General features: G+C 34.2%; 1 long non-coding RNA gene across 1 annotated transcript; it reads left to right on the forward strand.

Annotated features, from left to right (window-relative positions):
* Positions 1-2,830: 2,830 nt before the first annotated feature.
* Positions 2,831-3,150, forward strand: LOC116124906. The gene is made up of 3 exons (XR_004127269.1): positions 2,831-2,866; positions 2,960-3,009; positions 3,087-3,150. It is a non-coding gene; the product is annotated as an uncharacterized LOC116124906 (long non-coding RNA).
* Positions 3,151-6,000: the final 2,850 nt, after the last annotated feature.

Genomic DNA, 6,000 nt, shown 5'->3' on the forward strand with positions numbered 1-6,000 from the left:
TAATCAATTATTCATAATAGAGTAAAAGACTTTTTCCACCCAAGGTTTGCCTTAATAACACTTTCCACCCAGTAAGTTTCAAAATGCCATTTTGCTAACCAAAGTTAATATTCTGATACTACCCAAAGCTGATTCTAGCGGTGAAAATTCTCTCCGTCACCACCATTTTAATCTATGGTCTCCTTTCTACAAAAACCCCTCTCACTCCAGCATTTGATTTCTTGCCGATTGTCGGCCACTGCAAAACTAAGGTTTCTAGTTCTCAGATGATTTTCGGCTGATTTCGGGGTGAATATTTAATCGGTCACCACCATTCGATCCATCGGCCTCTACATTACAAAAATCCTCTTACCCTGCCTCCTGGTAACTCGCCAAACATCAACTAGGAAAGTGAAGTATGGGAAAGTGATATTTTGAAACTTTTTGGGTGGGAAAGTGTCATTAAGACAAACCTTAGGTGGGAAAAAGTCGTTTACTCTTATTCATAATAAGGGTGAACTTTGGTTTGAGAATTAGATTAGAGTACCTAAGATTACTTTATAGTCTAGATAGGTTTATTGGGTAATTACGTCCATTATATAAACCCATGATTTCATGAGGTAACGAAATTATGTCCACATATATATAATCTTTTTTTCAGTGCTCCACTACCTTTATGATGTTCTTGTTCATAACTCAACACACCTAGCCTTTCATTATTCCCTTTGTTTAGCGAGGACCATTTGAGCTCACAATCCAGCCCTACAATGCCAAACACCTTTCCCTGCAGGACATGCCGTGAACTATTTGAAAATTATAAAGTAAAGCCTGGCATTCATGATGACTAAGTCATCCTTCTCGTCTATTATATTGTTCAATGTTCATATTCTAAGAATGCACGCATTGTATTTCATATTTTATTTTTAGATAATTAAGTTCAGTCTCTGACAAGTTAAATTAATGGTTCAAAGTGTGAAGATTACATATAAAGAGCCAGCTCAAACTTTCTAGTATTATAAATTACGGGCTGGTGAATATATACGTTTATGGATTTCTATTAGAATATCTTCGCAAAATCCTGAGTTCAGTTTATTGAAAATTTCTGTTCGATATTGAAGATTTGGCCAATGGCCGGTCATAATTTGTTTCAGTTTACCACCTTATATATATAAATATTAATTTTGTTCCCCAATCCTTATCATAAAATATTTAATATTTAATTTATGATAAAATTCCACAGGCCCCTTGAGCTTTGCTTAAATTATGAGACCCCCATTGGTATGAGAATTAGGCACTCTCATTCCATGTTGTTTTGGCCGTTAGTTTCATCTAGAAAGTTGAAGATTCTTACCTTTGAAATTGACAAAATTACTCAAATCATTTTGTAGCTTGATCAAAAACGATCAGAACTAAATTGACGTTAAAAAATAGTCCATCCATGTTTCTTGATGAGCATCACCACCATCTAAAAAGTGTTTCATCACAATATGTGATGAAGAAACCAAGAAATTTTAAAGTGGCTTTAAATATTACTAAGTTAGACTGAATTGTCGCATTCATTAGAATTGGAAATTATTGAACTATCCATCAATCTAGTCATTGTCAATAACTAATATTCCAATCACTAATCCCTTATAATAACCAAGGTTTTTGCATGTCTCACCTCGACTTAAGACAATTTTAAACCAAATAATTTATTTTACTAAATAGTTAATATTTTATTTAAAAATTATTTCAGTTAGATATATCACGATTTATATAACGAGTAATTTTTCAGTTTAGTACCTATAGAAGGTAAAATCTACAGTTGATTTGAAAGTGACGGATCTTGTGAGAAGTGAGTTATTGACAATCAAATGGACCTGCACAATAAGAGAGAACGAACGTGAAAGCTCAGGTGACACTAGTGTGATGTCTGCCGTAGGCACTCCGACGCTCAAGTCGACACGATTAAAGGTATTTTAGTGAGGTTGAGAGCAAGAAAAGGGTTTACCATAATGTGGCTAGGGCTAGACTAACACAAAGTGGCCGGAGCACAGCTTTGCAGTGGCTGAAAGTGGTAAAGTGGCTTTGCGGTGACTAAAGGTGGTAAAGTTAATCGGAACTAAGTTTACGGCGGGAAAATGAAGATTCTTGGGAGCAAAAATTTAGGAGCTAAAGCTATGGGTGATTGATTTCTCCTTGCATTTGACCTCTGTTTATATAGGAGTTCAAGGGAGCTTGAGTCCTAGCTAGTAGAACTTTGAGTCTTAGTTGGTAAAGGAGTTCGTATTCGGAAAGAAGTCGTGTGACTTGCCTTCTTTAGATTAGGACTACCAATTCGAGTAAGATCTTGGATCTTGATTGAAGTAGAAAGTAAATAGGATTCTGATTCCTATTGTGGGACGAATGTAGGCTAATGGGCTAAAGTACGATTTAGCTTAACATGTAGGAAGGCTTACCTCATGAAGTGGTCAATCCATAAGGTGGATTTAAGCATAGGTCCAACTAGAATTGGGTTAAGGTACTAGGCCTAATATATTTATTTCATTATTGGACCTCGTTAGACCTAATATGGTTTTTGGTCCATATAGTACCACCAATAAGATTATTTGTAAAATCAAAGAAAAGGAACATATGTAAAACTGACATAACTTTATGGGAGGTGGCATTGTAACCGCCAATCATATTTAGGATGTAGCATTAATCTTAAGAGTGGGGACAATTTTGTCAATTTGGTGGTTAACGTTTTCATTTCAAGATTGAGACTAATGGTAAAAAATTGTAGGGGGTAGAATGCTTAATTTTAAAACTAATTGGGTCTGTGCAGATTTATGGAAACCTCCGAGTCAAAGAAGGTACATGAAATATTTTCCAATGGATTCCGAGACCCATATAGTTCTGGAGGGTAAAGAAGAAAAAGAATCTCAACCCTTCTGCTCAGCTCATAATATTGTTCATTCTATTACATGAAACTAATTTATCTTTACTTAAACTGCAGGGTTTTGGAGGACATATCTGATACTGTTGTAGCTGTACATACAAATGAAGGTATAAATTTAAAAGTGTAAAAAATTTCCTTTTCATCGTTTGTTCAATATTTTGACTACGAATTTCTCTGGTATTAGGAGCCCACTGCTTGGACATACTTACTCCTAATTCAACTGATCCGGATTGGTTGATTGCACAGAGAGAGAAAGAGATCAAAATCATTGAATTTTGGATTGCAGCGTATAATGCTAAACTTATCAGGAAGACTAGCAACTAGCTATATAGTTTGATTTGTACGCACCATCTAGCTTTATTATGTCAAGAATAAACTGCATTGTAATTAATTTGAATTCTTAAATTTTCTAACTGTATTATCATAAAAAAATTTGGAAGCAGGAGATGAAAAGAATGTTTAGATTATAATGGATCTACCTTCTAGATAAGCCCGAAGGCTGTAGGTGGAGATAGTTTGGACATTAATTATTGAAATCATAAATTGAATGGCAACGTCGACCTATTAAAGTGCTATATTTGTTGGAAATCTTTTTCATATTCAAGAAAAAAAAAAAAATTAAAACTTTAAATACTTGTAGAATTTTGATGCCTTTTCAAACTCTCATTCACACTTTCATAATTTTAGCCATCGCGTTTGACTGAATGACCAAACACTTGTAGATTTTATATCGTGCACGTGTAATATTGGATATATGGACCCGGCTCGGCAAGGCTTTTTTTTTTTGGTTCGGCTTAACGTCAAGAAGAGGAAACTTGCGCGATAAAGTGGAAAAAAAAAAATGATGCTAAATTTTTTAGATGCATATTAAGAAGATATATTTGATAGTTGAATGAAAAAAAACTTGACCATCCAAACTAATAATTGAAACGTAAAAAAAAAAAAAAAAAAAAAAAAAGCATTTTTTTTTTTTTTGACCGAGGGTGTCTGGATTAACTTAGGCACACCCTAATTAATCTCTCGAAATCTTAGAACTGTTGGCCGAGTAAAAGTTCTAGTGACTATCCGTATTAGCAAAAAAAAGCATTATCTTCTTGATTTCGTCTAAAATATCTTTGAAAATTATTTTTTTATTTTATTTTCTTGAGTTTTTTCTTTATTTATTTTCAGGAATAATCATATGTACAATAACAAGAAATAAATGAAAGTGTACTTTTATAAGAAAATTAAAGCAAGAAAAATTTGGAACCAGAACCTCTATAATGGATTTTGGTTTCATTATACATTACATCATTCCATGCCCTCATGCTTACTTCACAAGTTAAAATTCTAGAAAGTCAACTAATAGGACTCAAAATTAGATGATATGGTCCATATAAACCTTTTCATTCAGCAGGATATTTTTAACTGTTTTTTTCTTGACAAGCATGTTATTGTACGTGTTAATCAAAAGTAACATCTAAAAATTGACTCGTTTGTAATTTTGCCACTGATTAATTAGACTGTTGTTTTGGCCTGCAGCTCTGCTTATTTTCTCTTATTAAAGTCTATGAAGAATCTTGGACCATAAAACAAAAGAGAAGAGTCAGGCACACACGTGGAATCTCATCTGTAGAAAATCTCCTATTACTAACTTCCATAATTGATGTCTTTTTGAAAGTGAACTTTGAAAGACTAATCAACGATAAGGTTTAGGTTAAAATTGAAAAACGAAATCACATATTGTCCATATGAATGGTAATCCTACGCGTGAAGAAAGCTGTAGCCGCTCGTGGACCATCATTTTCGTTTTATACTTTCCTGGGTAATCTTAGAGATTAAGGAAAAATGAAGTTTTGGCATAGTGACATATACGCATGCAGTTGTTTGCGGATATGTATGAACCACTTCATCGTGAAAGCTATAGCGTTTTCTTTAAGGATTCTCAACACAATATCATAGACTCACTGCACTGTTTTAAAATAGATGTGTAATAAAAGGTAATAATGGTTGCCTCTTACCCATTATTCATTATTCTTTTTATAAAATTACCTCTTACCCAAAAAAAAAGGCAATAATGGTTGCTCTCTTCTCTGTCTTCCTTAATCGTTTCTTTTTATAAAATTACCTTTTACCAAAAAAAAAAAAAAAAAAAAAAAAAAAAAAGAAGGAAATAATGGTTGCTTTCTTCTCTGTCTTCCTTAATCGTTTTCACCATCTGCATACCCAGAGATGGGATTGATCGATCATTACAATTTACAGAGAAGTGTTAATAAATAGAAGATAATAAAAAATATATATATATACGCATTTCTTTGTTCTAGCCATAAATGAAAGGTGGAAATTAAAGATAGAGTAAAAGACATGTACCCACCCTAGGTTTGCAAGTTCCTACCCGTGGTTTCATAAGTTCTATATTTCCATCCTTAAATTAATAAAAAATTATTTAAATAAACGGTGAAAAGGTAAAATGGTCATTTGAACTACATAAAATTTGAAATGAAAATAAAATTTCAAAAAAACCCTCCACATCTCAAATTTCTTTCACAAGCACCCTTTCTCTAAATGGTGAGCTGCCTATCCTTTCCCGTTTGCTTAGCCACAAAAAGAAGCGTCACCAACTGACCTGTCCAGTTGAGATTGCGTCATGCTGCTCATCGCGTCAATCTGTTGCTTGCTCGAACAACCTCTTCCTGCGTCATTGTCGACCCGCCCCCAGGATCGTCTCTAGAACATTCATGACCCTAGGCAAAAATTACTTTGGGGTCTTCTAATAATATAAGCATATATTAAAAAAATTATTTCAATTTTTTTTTTTTTTTTTTTTTTTTGGCCTTTTGAGATGCAAAATTACTAGGAAAGGTAGACAGCAATCGGCAGGCTAACAGGGTTAGGTTGGTGGGGGGTTTTGGAGAGTAGATGTTGGAGAAGTGATGGGTGGTGAAATGGGTGATTTCCAATGCCAAGATTGACAAGAAAAAACTTGAGAAGTCACGGCCCAAAAGGTATCAGTGGTCGGTGATTGGCAGAGTAAACGAATGAGGTATGATAGGGGTTTTGGTGAGAGGGCTAAGGAGAGGAAGATGGTGGTGTCAGGGAAGGCCAACAATGTCGGGTAC

Source organism: Pistacia vera, unplaced genomic scaffold (assembly GCF_008641045.1).
Source record: "Pistacia vera cultivar Batoury unplaced genomic scaffold, PisVer_v2 Contig158, whole genome shotgun sequence".
Taxonomy (NCBI): Eukaryota; Viridiplantae; Streptophyta; class Magnoliopsida; order Sapindales; family Anacardiaceae; genus Pistacia; species Pistacia vera.